Source organism: Triticum urartu, chromosome 7, assembly GCF_003073215.2.
Source record: "Triticum urartu cultivar G1812 chromosome 7, Tu2.1, whole genome shotgun sequence".
In the NCBI taxonomy this organism is placed as follows: domain Eukaryota; kingdom Viridiplantae; phylum Streptophyta; class Magnoliopsida; order Poales; family Poaceae; genus Triticum; species Triticum urartu.
In genome coordinates, this window is record NC_053028.1 from 464,434,612 (window position 1) to 464,448,510 (window position 13,899).

Here is a 13,899-nt window from a genome sequence, read left to right on the forward strand (position 1 = left end):
ACCAACAGGACTTACCGGCTTATCCAACGACTTCTATTGAAGCGGGAGTTGCTACTAGAACCGGAGGTGTTCCTTGTCTAGTACCGGCTCTACGTAATGTACGTCTGCCCAAAGATTTCAAGGGGCCTTGGAAGGTGCCAAATTACACGGCCGACTTACTGCCTGGGACATGGATTGAAAGTTATGAGATGGCCATGGAACTGCTGGAGGTCAGTGACGCAAGATGGCTAAATACTTCACCATGATGTTGGACGGAACGGCCCGTTCTTGGTTAAAGAGCTTACCACCCAATTCTATTAGTTCATGGGCAGAGCTAAAGGCTCGATTCATCCAGAACTTTAAGGTCACTTTCAAGCAGTCTATGTCGATTGTGGATCTGACAAATTGTAAGCAGGAGGAAGGTGAATCCACGACTCATTGGGTGCGCCGGGTCAAAGAGATAATACATTCGTCCGACAAGATGGATGCCGGCTCAGCAGTTCTTATGCTGGAGAAGAATTGCCGCTTTGAACCTCTGAGACAGAAGTTGGGGCGTCTTAAGCGTGATTGCAATGATATGGGGATGCTGATGGCGGCTTTAGTCAAGTATGCCAATTCTGATAGTACCAAGGATCCCGCGTCTGACGAGGAAAAGACAGGGAAGGGAAAGAAGAACGGTAATGGAAAGGGTCAGCAGCATAACCCGGCAAATCAAGGAGGCAATAAGCGTAAGGCGGACGGTAACCCGGAATTTGTGGCTAATGCACAAGGTAACAATCAGAAACGCAAGGGGAAACCGCCCCCTCGGTCCGGCGGGTCAGGTCCATCTCTTGAACAGCTACTCAATGAGCCTTGTCCGAGACATGGCACCCGGGAACATCCAGCGACTCACTTATGGAAGGATTGTGCAATCATGAAGGCTTTCAAGAATTCCAACATGTTTGATGGCAATCAAGGCCAGGGCGGCGGCTCAGGAGCTGGCGGCTTTCATGGCCCGGGCGGCGGTTCAGGTCCCGGCTTTCAGGGAAACCAGGGTGGTTATAACCAACAGCAGACTGGTCAAGGAGGTCAGCAGCAACAGCAGTCGGGTTATCAGAGCCATCCAAAACAGCTAAACAGCGGGCAATATCACGTGTTCACCACAAGTTTGTGTAAACGTGATCAGAAAGTTCATAAGAGGGCTGTGAACTCCGTTGAGCCGGCAGTCCCTCATTACTTACGGTGGTCGGAACAGCCCATTGTCTGGAGCAGGGAGGATCACCCTCCCCGGGTTGATAATCCGGGTCAACTGGCCCTGGTAGTGGCACCACAGGTTGGTGGTTACAAATTTACTAAGGTGCTCATGGATGGAGGTAGCAGCATCAACATCCTCTATTACGAGACCTTTCGGCGCATGGGCTTAACTGACAAGAACTTAAAGACTTCCAACACCGTCTTCCATGGAGTGGTGCCTGGTAAGTCGGCATATCCTGTGGGTAAGATTGAGCTGGAGGTAGCTTTCGGAGACGAGCATGATTCTAGGGCTGAGAAGTTAACCTTTGAGGTGGTCAAAATCAAAAGTCCATATCACGCTTTGTTCAGGCGGCCGGCTTATGCCAAGTTCATGGCGCGGCCGTGTTATGTTTACCTGCAGCTCAAGATGCCGGGTTATAAGGGCACCATTACTGTGCATGGAAGTCGTAAGGTGGCCCTGGAGTGCGAAGAAGGCGACGCGGCTTATGCCGAGTCTGTCTGTGCAGCAGAGGAGCTCAAGTTTTATCAGAGCAATGTTAACCCGGCAGATATGACCTCCCTCAAGAAGCCGACCACGGAACATGACCCGACCATGAAGTTTAAGTCGGCTGCAGAGACTAAGCTTGTTGAGTTTACTCCAGGCGATTCGTCTAAGCAGTTCAGCATCAGTGCCAACTTGGATCCTAAATAGGAAAGCGCGCTCATCGAGTTCATCCGTGAGAATCGGGACATCTTCGCATGGAAACCTTCTGACATGCCGGGTGTACCAAGAGGACTCGCTGAGCACACTCTTAATATTGATCCGAAGTATAAGCCGGTCAGGCAGTTTCTGCGGCGATTCAATGAGGAACGACGGAAAGCTATTGGGGAGGAGGTCGCCCGGCTCTTGGCGGCTGGGTTCATTATTGAAGTCTTTCACCCGGAGTGGTTGGCTAACCCGGTGCTCGTGCTCAAGAAAAACGGCACCTGGCAGATGTGTGTGGATTACACGGACTTAAATAAGGCTTGTCTGGCTGATCCTTTCGCTCTCCCCTGTATTGATCAAATCATTGATGCTACGGCGGGTTGTGCACGTTTGAGCTTTTTGGATGCTTACTCTGGTTATCATCAGATCAAAATGGCAGTTAAGGACCAGGAGAAGACGGCTTTCATCACTCCGTTTGGAGCCTTCTGTTATGTGTCTATGCCTTTTGGGCTCAAGAGCGCCCAGGTGACTTATCAGCGGTGTGTACAGAATTGTCTCCACAATCAGATTGGGCGCAATGTTCATGCTTATGTGGATGACATAGTAGTGAAGTCTAGAGAGACGGAAACCCTGATATCTGATCTCAGAGAAACCTTTGATAACCTCCGGGTTTACAAGATGATGCTTAACCCGGAGAAGTGTGTATTTGGTGTACCTGCAGGCAAGCTTTTGGGATTCTTAGTTTCAAACAGGGGCATTGAAGCTAATCCGGAGAAAATCAAAGCAATCACCTCTTTGTCTAAGCCGGCGTGCATCAATGATGTTCAGAGACTAGCGGGTCATGTTGCTGCTTTAAGCCGTTTCATAAGTCGGTTAGGAGAGAAGGCCCTGCTACTATATCAGATGATGAAGAAGGCAGACACCTTTGTCTGGAGTGATGCTGCTAACGCTGCTTTTGAGGATTTGAAGAGGCAGTTATCTGAGCCGCCGGTTCTTGCAGCTCCAATTGACAAAGAGCCTTTGTTGTTATATGTGGCTGCTAATTCATGAGCCGTCAGCATTGCAATTGTGGTGGAATGCAAGGAGACCGGTAAGGAGCATCTGGTTCAACGGCCGGTTTATTATGTCAGTGAGGTGCTCATCGAGTCAAAGCAAAGGTACCCTCATTGGCAGAAGCTGGTTTACGGAGTGTTCATGGCAAGCCGGAAGCTGAAACAGTATTTCCAAGGTCACCCTATTACTATGGTGAGTTCTGCCCCCTTGGGAGACATCATCCATAATAGAGAGGCCACAGGACGAGTCGCCAAGTGGGCCATTGAGCTCGGGCCTCATGGTTTAAAGTATGTGCCACGTACGACCATTAAGTCTCAAGCCTTGGTGGATTTTATCAATGACTGGACAGAGCTACAGGCACCTGAGGAGAAGCCCGATAACACATATTGGACGATTCACTTTGATGGGTCCAGGCAACTCGAAGGCTCGGGGGCTGGAGTCGTGTTAACTTCCCCTCGAGGTGAAAAATTCTGTTATGTGCTCCGGCTTATGTTTCCTTGTACTAACAATGCAGCTGAGTATGAGGCCTTACTCCATGGTCTCCGGATGGCCAAAGAGATGAACTTGAGCCGGGTAAGGTGCTTAGGAGACTCAGACCTTGTGGCCCAACAGGTGTCAGGCAAGTGGGACTCCAAAGATCCCCTTATGGCGGCTTATCGTCGTGAAGTTGACGCGGTGGCGAGGCACTTCAAGGGTTATATGGTGGAGCACATTGATCGAAGGAAGAATGAGGCGGCTGATGCCTTAAGCCGGCTGGGATCTCAGCGTAAGCCGGTGCCGCCTAACACCTTTCTTGATGTTTTGCATAATCCTTCTATTAAGTTACCTACAGAGGAAGATCTGGCAATACCAGACCCGGAGGCACAACTGGTGGTGGCTCTCCACGTTATCCCGGATTGGACAGTGCCTTATTTGGCTTACATGACCCGAGGAGAGTTGCCTGAAGATGAGACCTTGGCAAGACAAATCGTCCGACGGTCCAAGTCTATGACAATTGTCAATGGCGAGTTACATCACTGCAGCGTCACTGGACCGTTTCAACATTGTGTGTCGCCTACAGAGGGTTGGGAGATCCTTCGTGAGATTCATGAAGGTGATTGTGCTCATCACGCCGGCTCAAAATCTCTTGTGGCCAAAGCTTTCCGTCATGGGTTTTATTGGTTGACGGCTCATGCTGATGCGGAAGATCTGGTGAGTAAATGCGACGGATGTCAGAAGTTCTCACGACGAGCTCATGTGTCGGCTCAAGAATTGAGGATGATTCCAATTACTTGGCCATTTGCAGTCTGGGGGCTTGACATGGTCGGACCTTTCAAAAGGTCTAAAGATAAAAAGACACACCTCTTGGTGGCAGTTGACAAGTTTACAAAGTGGGTTGAGGCGGAGCCAGTCAGTAAGTGTGATGCAGCCACGGTGGTCCAGTTCATGAAAAAGGTGATTTTCCGTTTTGGCTTTCCACATAGTATCATAACTGATAATGGCACTAACCTATCCAAAGGAGCCATGGAAGAGTTCTGTCAATGAGAGCATATCTGGCTTGACGTTTCGGCTGTGGCTCATCCTCAATCCAATGGCCAAGCGGAAAGAGACAATCAGGAGATCTTGAAAGGTATCAAGCCTCGGCTCTTGGTCCCCTTACAGCGGACGCCGGGTTGTTGGGTGGAGGAGCTACCCTCTGTACTTTGGAGCATCAACACTACACCTAACAGATCCACGGGTTACACACCTTTCTTCATGGTGTACGGAGCAGAGGCGGTTCTGCCAAGTGACATCCGGCATGACTCACCTCGCGTGGCGGCTTACGTTGAGGCTGGCAACGAAAAGGCTCATCAAGATGCGCTTGAACTGTTGGATGAAGAGCGAGACTTGGCAATAGCCCGCTCGGCGATTTACCAACAAGACCTGCGCCGCTACCACAGCCACCGGGTTAGGTCCAGAACCTTTCAGGAAGGCGACTTAGTACTCTGGCTCATCCAGGATCAATCCGACATGCACAAGCTATCCCCTCCTTGGGAAGGACCCTTTGTGGTCAGCAAGAATCTGAAAAACGGGTCATACTACCTTATCGATGTTCGAGAGCACAAAGACTCACGTAAATCGGAGGAGGAGACCCGCCGGCCGTGGAATATAGCTCATCTTCGGCCTTACTATACTTGAGCCACCGGCTCTAATGTGTATATATTTCTACTATGTATATATTACATAAAGCAATAAAGCAGGACCTCTGTCCTTTTTTTCCACTCCCAAAAAAGGTTTATGTGTCTTCTTTGTCAGGTGGTGGAGATAACCAAGAGGAAGCGGGTCATATCTGAATCCGGCTTTTCCTTTGGTCTGGCTTATGATCATATCTGAATCTAGCCATGGTAACTTGGGGGCTTCCTGTTCAAACATAGGTCGTATTCGAACCAAAGAGAACATAGCTGTCGATACCCACTTGATCGGCATACTGCCAAACCCACTTGGGGGCTTCTTGATCATATTTGAATCATAGCTTAACCCCTTTGGGTGTGACGTGGATCGTATTCGAATCAGCATCATTAAACAACTCTTATGGTCACTTGGGGGCTTCCTGTTCAAACATAGGTCGTATTCGAACCAAAGAGAACATAGCTGTCGATACCCACTTGATCGGCATTGCCACAACCACTGGGGGCTATATGATCGTATCCGAATCTTAGCTTAACCCCTTTGGAACGGTTCACTGATCGTATTCGAATCAGAGGCCTTTTAAATTTTATTCATTATACTTGATTATCTTGAGAATCTCTTGAAAATTCAACGGAGTGTACTGCAATCCTCCGGCTTAACATTGGTTACATCAGGTTGATAAGTGCCAGGTGAACTTTATGTGTCAATTTTCAGGAGTTAAACTCAACCTCAGGGGTTGTGTTATATGAGCCGGAAAGATAACCGTAAGCATCACAGGTATATCATTATGATTATGTCTACTAAGTTTAATCATAAGTTGGTTTTCCTGTAAATATTCGGTGTGTATTCCGGGTTATCAAGGCTTAGGTGACCCTCAATGCGATAAGTTGCCAAGGGATTTCTGTTTATCTTATATGCAGGACAATACAAGACATTTCTGCAAGGATATAACAGATTCATATCAACTGCAAGTGCATAGTGACGGCGGCTTATGCAAGTATTAAAGCGCCATCAGCATGCGCGAAGGCATGACAAAATTCAAAGTATTTTCTACTCTATTACAAGACTCCCCGAGTCTGAATGATGAGGCATTGTTTTTAATACAAAGACACAAGCATATGACGCCTGGAGATTTACTCTTGGGGTTGACCTAAAGCTTCTGGGTTATCCCTCTCCGCCTCTCCGCCGGTTGCCCTGCCCTGGAAGGATGACGAGGCCCAGTCAATGCCACTCAAGGCTTCAAACTCAGCTTCATCATCTATTAAGCCGGTTGGGTCGACTTCAGGGGCAAAAGTGTGCTTACGAGTTGGAGGAACCAGGCTGACTTCATGGTAATGAGGTGTTGGAATCCTTCGGTTCACCCTATCGTAACCCGGTTGATATTTGGTCAGATCGGTGTCATTCCCAATAAGAGTAGCAACCAGGCGTATGTCTTTCAAACAGGCGGTAAAGTCTGCCTCGTTAAATAAGGAGCCGTCCTCCTTTAGACTCGGGTATCCAAGAGCGATATCGGCTGGGTCTAGTTCAGGATAAAATGCTTTAGCCCGGCTCAACGCTGCTATAGCCCCGGCTCTTGCGGACGCCCGCCTTAGCTCTTGAACCCGCTGAGGGAGTACAGCAAGCCGTTTCAGCACATCTTGAAGGAGGCAAGGAACTTCATTGGATAAAGCCACAATGGCCAGAGCATGTTGTGACCCGGTGTACAGTTGTTCCACCAGTGTATATACTGCCTTCAGCTTGATCAGCATATTTTGCTTAAGGTTGGTACTCCTGGGGCCTATATTGTTGAAAAGCATAAGGTAAACCAGAGATAAGAATTAAGGTATTTACCAACGAAAGGTTTGCAGTATTTAAATTTTCATATATTAATACTTACCAAAGATTGCTGAGACCATTTGAGATATCTGATCTTTTAAGCCGGACAGTTCGGTGTTTACTGCTGCAAGTGATGCTTCTGCTGTCTCGGCCCGGGTCACCAATAAGGCTTTTTTGTCAGCCCAGATTTTCTTATCTGCTTCAAAATTCTTCTTCAGCTTCTCTTGCTCAGAGACGCTGAATTCAAACTTGGAATTGGCATTTTGAATTTCCCGTTCCTGGGCTGACAGGCGGCTCTTAAGGTCAGCAATCTCCGATTCAAATTGACTTATGGTGGCCTGCGTTATCCCGGGTTACAGTCAGAGTCATGATAAATAATCTTAAGTCCCAAGCACTTTGCAAGCAAACATACTTGACACTTGGGGGCTAATGTATACCGAAGCTTTCTAACTTATTAAGCCGGTCTTGGATATTAAAGTCCCAAACACTTTGCAAGCAAAGATGCTCGGCACTTGGGGGCTAATGTGTATCGCAAGTTAAAGGTATTGTGTTACAGCCGGTTTAAATACTTTTTCTTTTAAGCTGGACAAACAGCTCTAACAATGTTTCTAAGTCTACAACATATTTATTCATAAGCAATAGACTTGGGGGCTGGTACAGTAAGTATGATTGAAAGTAAGGAAGTGTAAGTCATACCTAAGATTTTTGCTGTATTTGCTTCACCATGTCAATTTCCAGGTCACGGCTGCTTTGCACCTGGTTGATGTAGCCCGAGACGATCTCTCTAATACTCAAATGAGTATAGTCCGTGATATCCATCTTGGCCTTACGGCATTCTAGCAACTCCTCTTTAGCCAAACACTTGGCAAGGACAGTGGGCTGTGCCGGCTCAACAAATTGAGTCTTCAGAAACTCAACCTCCGGGTCATCTGTCTTGGCGGGGCTAGGTGCCTCCGGATTAACAGAATCATTGATGACTTGTTCAGCAGGCGGGTCAGAAGAGGTTACCGGAGCATCATGAGATAATGGGGGTGGCGGCTCGTGAACAGAAGTATCAGGTGTGGCCGTTCCAAGCGCCGACTCAGTTAGAACAGGGTCCTGGGCCGGCTTATCTTTCTTTGCTTTCTTCCTGGCCTTCACTTGCACGCTATGGACAAAACGGAAAAATGAGTACAGAGACATAAGGAAGAGCATAAGGTAAACAAATTGATATTACCCAGGGGCCGTCTTAAAAGCCGGCATGTTTGATTGCATAGACTCGCCGGATGAAGGAGATGTGTCTTGATAATTGGAGTCAGATGAATTGAGAGGTTGACGTATTAGACCTGCCAAAGGTAATAAAGGGTATAAGTCGGAGATAACCTCAGTCCAACGCTTCCGGGTTACGTCAGGCAAACCGGAGGAGAGCTCTGCGTCCTTGCTGGTCCGGGTCTTCCTCCGGCTTTCAAATTGCCGTTGCTTCAAAAGAAAGTCAGGGTCTTGGTAAGCCAAAGGATGTGAAAAATCTAACTTTCCGGGTTACTCTTCGAACTTTCTGACGCGGCAGAGGCTCGGAGTCGGAGGAGATTATAGTTACCCCTTCTTCGACGGGTTGGCTGTTTCCCGTATCTTCCTGAAAGAGAAATCATGTCAGTAAAATGATGATACAATAGTCAGGGAAATTGAAAAGTTACCTCTTCTTCATTATCATCAGAATCATCAAGCTGAAACATCTCAGAAGCACTTGGCTTCCTCTTCCTTGAAGTGGTGGGCTTGGCGGTTTTCCTTTCGGCTCTCTTGGCCGCCCTGGCTTGCTTGGCCGCCTCATGATCATACTGGATTTTCCAGAAATTGTCATTAGCCTGTGAAAGATTATAAAGGGTTATGAGTAAGAATACAGTGTAACATAAAATGAAAGCAATCATTGAGGCTGAGAGCTTACTGCAGGGGCCGGGTTCTTCTTGCAGAAGGGCAGTAAGCCGAAGGCATTACTAGTCACTGTGCCTTCCTTCAACAAAGACTGAGTTGTAGCTTCCACTACGTCATCTGGTAAGTTGTCAGGGCTATGACGCTGAGGGTCATCTTTTTCGCCTGAGTAGTTACACATTAAGTCGGGGCGGCGGCTTAATGGAATTATTCTCCAAGCAACCCAGACTCGGACCAGGTCAATGCCATCCAAGCCGTTCCCCAAGAGAGCTTTAATCTTCTTGATCTTGGGGGTGAGTGGCAGACGTTCAATGGCAGACAACTTATCCAGCAGCGGGTGACTAGATTCAAGGCGTAATGCACGGAAGCTAGGCAGCGGGTTTTCACCAGCCGGAGAAGAATCATGGCAGTTGAACCATGTTTGGTTCCAGTCCTTCGTATGACTCGACAATTCAGCGTAAGGGAACAGGCAGTCTCTCCGCCTTTGAATCGATATGCCACCAAGTTCCAAACTGGGCCTGTTGGCGCGCTCATTCTGCCGGTTCAGATAAAACAATTCCCTGAACAAAAGTAGGCTGGGTTCTTCTCCAAGGTAAACCTCACAGAAAACTTGGAAGTTGCAGATGTTTGACACGGAATTAGGCCTGATGTCTTGAGGTCTTAAGTCAAAGAAGTGCAAAACGTCTCTGAAGAATTTTGAACCGGGTGGAGCGAAGCCCCGGCTCATATGATCTGTAAAGACTACTACCTCTCCTTCTTTGGGATGAGGTTTCTCCTTGAACGGGTCAGGAGCACGATAAGATGTGACCTCCTTGGGCAGATAGCCAGACTTCACAAATTCGGACAATTTGCTCTCTGTGACAATGGATGGGACCCAGTTGCAGGTCACCGGGGGTTTAACAGCTTTGGGTGCCATTATGTAAATTGAAGCCTACAAACAAGATAAAGGAAATTTTCCGGTTTATTATAACCCGGAGAATAAGCATTGTTGGGTTATCTAAGATGGCGGCTTAAGAAGGGTCCTAATGACATATAGGTAACTATGTGATAATGTTTAAACAGCTGCAGGTGTTAAAGATGATTAAAGTTTTCTTAAGTCGCCAGAAGCAAGCGGTGCTGACAGCCGGTGTTATCTTAAACCGGTTACTATGGCTGAAACAGAGTCAACAGACGCAGTTTTTGGCTAAGTGTGGAGCAAACAGGTTTCACAGGTTGATGATATTATTTTGGATCAAACGACCTCTGGAAAGGAAAAAATTTCTAGACCTAAAATAGTACAGGGAAGCTCATATACTCAAGAAGGGCTTCTAAATCAAGGAAATAAGATCTGTTTTCATGCAGAATAAGCGTGAAACATGTTCCGCAGCAGTTCTATGTTGTTTTCATAATTTAAACGAGGCATTGAAGGTGAGAACTAATGAAAGCTTGCGTCGGGCGGCAATGAACGCCGACGAACTCAAAGATGGTTCCAATGCAGATCTGAGGAAGGGGAACAGAAGAACTCACGGATGCGGAAGAGCTGCGGAGGGTCACCGTCGCTTTCTGGTCCGAATCAGGGTGATGCAGCGGCCTGAGTCGATGAAGACGAGGGTTCCGACGGTGGCGGCGGCGGAGCTCGAGCTGCAGAGAAGGGAGTGCAAGGAAGAAGACGACTGGAGGAAATGAAAAAGACCTAGGTCGTGTTTATTTATAAGGAGGGGCCGACTGAGACGGTGCGAGAAACGAGGAGACCAAGACATCATTATCCAGCGGCCCCGACGCCTCGATTTTCGGGAAGGTCAGTAAAGGCAGAGATCCGTTGAAGATATGATGGATTAAAATATAGGTTTTATCGAAGATGACGTCACGATGATTAAACCCGGATCCAGATGATGACATCACGACGGGTTACAATTTTCACACAAGACAGAAGACTAAAGGCCAGTCCATAAGGTTTTCAGAGATTGACATGAACTGGTTCAAATCAATCTGGGGCCTAATGTTGGGGATATGACTATTTGTGTAAGCTGTCCAGGAGGGGCCAGGTTACGCAGATAGAGGCTTATCAGAAGCCCAAGACCAAGGCATGAAGATGACGGTTCACTAAAAGGCCTAAAGGCCCACAGGCGGCTTAAAACCCATAGAGATAAACCACCATGATGGCATGACTTGTATTGTAAGGTAGAAATAACTAGTCACCGAGCCGGACACTGTTTATGAGCCGGCCGGGACTCTGCAAGTCACAGGGCGCCAACCCGTGTATATAAGGGGGGACCCGCTGGCGGCTTAGGGCAGAAAACAACTGATCGAGAGCCAGGCATAGCGTATCTCGCTCCCTGGTCATCGAAACCTCAAGCAATACCAACCCAACTAGACGTAGGCCTTCCTTCACCGTAAGGGGCTGAACTAGTATAAACCTCTCGTGTCCTTTATCTCGATTAACCCCTTTAAGCTTCCTAGTTGCGATGGCTCCACGATTAAGTCCTTGCAAGAGGACATCTGCCGTGAAAAAACCACGACAGGGAGCACTACAACATTTCTGATAAGTATATGTGAATGACATATTGTTGATCGGAAATAATGTAGAATTATTCTGCAAAGCATAAAGGAGTGTTTGAAAGGAGTTTTTCAAAGAAAGAACTCGGTAAAGCTGCTTACATATTGAGCATCAAGATCTATAGAGATAGATCAAGACGCTTGATAAGTTTTTTCAATGAGTACATACCTTGACAAGATTTTGAAGTAGTTTAAAATGGAACAGTCAAAGAAAGAGTTCTTGCCTGTGTCACAAGGTGTGAAATTGAGTAAGACTCAAAGCCCGACCACGGCAGAAGATAGAAAGAGAATGAAAGTCATTCCCTATGCCTCAGCCATAGGTTCTATAAAGTATGCCATGCTGTGTACCAGATCTATTGTATACCCTACACTGATTTTGGCAAGGGAGTACAATAGTGATCTAGGAGTAGATCACTGGACAGTGGTCAAAATTATCCTTAATATAATAAGGATATGTTTCTCGATTATGGAGGTGAAAAAAAGGTTCGTCGTAAAGGGTTACGTCGATGCAAGTTTTGACACTGATCCAGATGACTCTAAGTCTCAATCTGGATACATATTGAAAGTGGGAGCAATTAGCTAGAGTAGCTCCGTGTAGAGCATTATTGACATAGAAATTTGTAAAATACATACGGATCTGAATGTGACAGACCCGTTGACTAAACTTCTCTCACAAGCAAAACATGATCACACCTTAGTACTCTTTGGGTGTTAATCACATAGCGATGTGAACTAGATTATTGACTCTAGTAAACCCTTTGGGTGCTGGTCACATGACGATGTGAACTATGGGTGTTAATCACATGGTGATGTGAACTATTGATGTTAAATCACATGGCGATGTGAACTAGATTATTGACTCTAGAGCAAGTGGGAGACTGAAGGAAATATGCCCTAGAGGCAATAATAAAGTTATTATTTATTTCCTTATATCATGATAAATGTTTATTATTCATGCTAGAATTGTATTAACGGGAAACTTAGTACATGTGTGAATACATAGACAAACATAGTGTCACTAGTATGCCTCTACTTGACTAGCTCATTAATCAAAGATGGTTAAGTTTCCTAGCCATGGACATGAGTTGTCATTTGATTAACGGGATCACATCATTAGGAGAATGATGTGATTGACTTGACCCATTCCGTTAGCTTATCACTTGATCGTTTAGTGTGTTGCTATTGCTTTCTTCATGACTTATACATGTTCCTATGACTATGAGATTATGCAACTCCCGCTTACCGGAGGAACACTTTGTGTGCTACCAAACGTCACAACATAACTGGGTGATTATAAAGGTGCTCTACAGGTGTCTCCGAAGGTACTTGTTGGTTGGCGTATTTCGAGATTAGGATTTGTCACTCCGATTGTCGGAGAGGTATCTCTGGGCCCTCTCGGTAATGCACATCACTTAAGCCTTTCAAGCATTGCAACTAATGAGTTAGTTGCAGGATGATGTATTACGGAACGAGTAAAGAGACTTGCCGGTAACGAGATTGAACTAGGTATTGATATACCGACGATCGAATCTCAGGCAAGTAACATACCGATGACAAAGGGAACAACGTATGTTGTTATGCGGTTTGACCGATAAAGATCTTCGTAGAATATGTAGGAGCCAATATGAGAATCCAGGTTCCGCTATTGGTTATTGATCGGAGACGTGTCTCGGTCATGTCTACATAGTTCTCAAACCCGTAGGGTCCGCACGCTTAAAGTTCGATGCTGGTTATACTATGAGTTTATGTGTTTTGATGTACCGAAGGAGTTCGGAGTCCCGGATGAGATCGGGGACATGACGAGGAGTCTCGAAATGGTCGAGACATAAAGATCGATATATTGGACGACTATATTCGGACATCAGAAAGGTTCCGAGTGATTCGGGTATTTTCCGGGGTACCGGAGAGTTATGGGAATTCGTATTGGGCCTTAATGGGCGATACGGGAAAGGAGAAAAATGCCTCAAAGGGTGGCCGCACCCCTCCCCATGGACTGGTCCGAATTGGACTAGGGAGGGGGGGCGCCCCTTCCTTCCTTCTCCTTTTCCTTCCCTTCTCCTACTCCTACAAGGAAAGGAGGAATCCTACTCCCGGTGGGAGTAGGACTCCCCCCTTGGCACGCCCTCCTTGGCCGGCCGCCTCTCCTCCCTTGCTCCTTTATATACGGGGGCAGGGGGCCACCTCTAGAGACACAACAATTGATCAAGTTGATCTTTTAGCCGTGTGCGGTGCCCCCCTCCAGCATAGTCCACCTCGATAATACTGTAGCGGTGCTTAGGCGAAGCCCTGTGTCGGTAGAACATCATCATCGTCACCACGCCGTCGTGCTGACGAAACTCTCCCTCAACACTCGGCTGGATCGGAGTTCGAGGGACGTCATCGGGCTGAACGTGTGCTGAATTCGGAGGTGCCGTACGTTCGGTACTTGATCGGTCGGATCATGAAGACGTACGACTACATCAACCGCGTTGTGCTATGAGGGTACGTAGACAACACTCTCCCCTCTCGTTGCTATGCATCACCATGATCTTGCATGTGAGTAGATT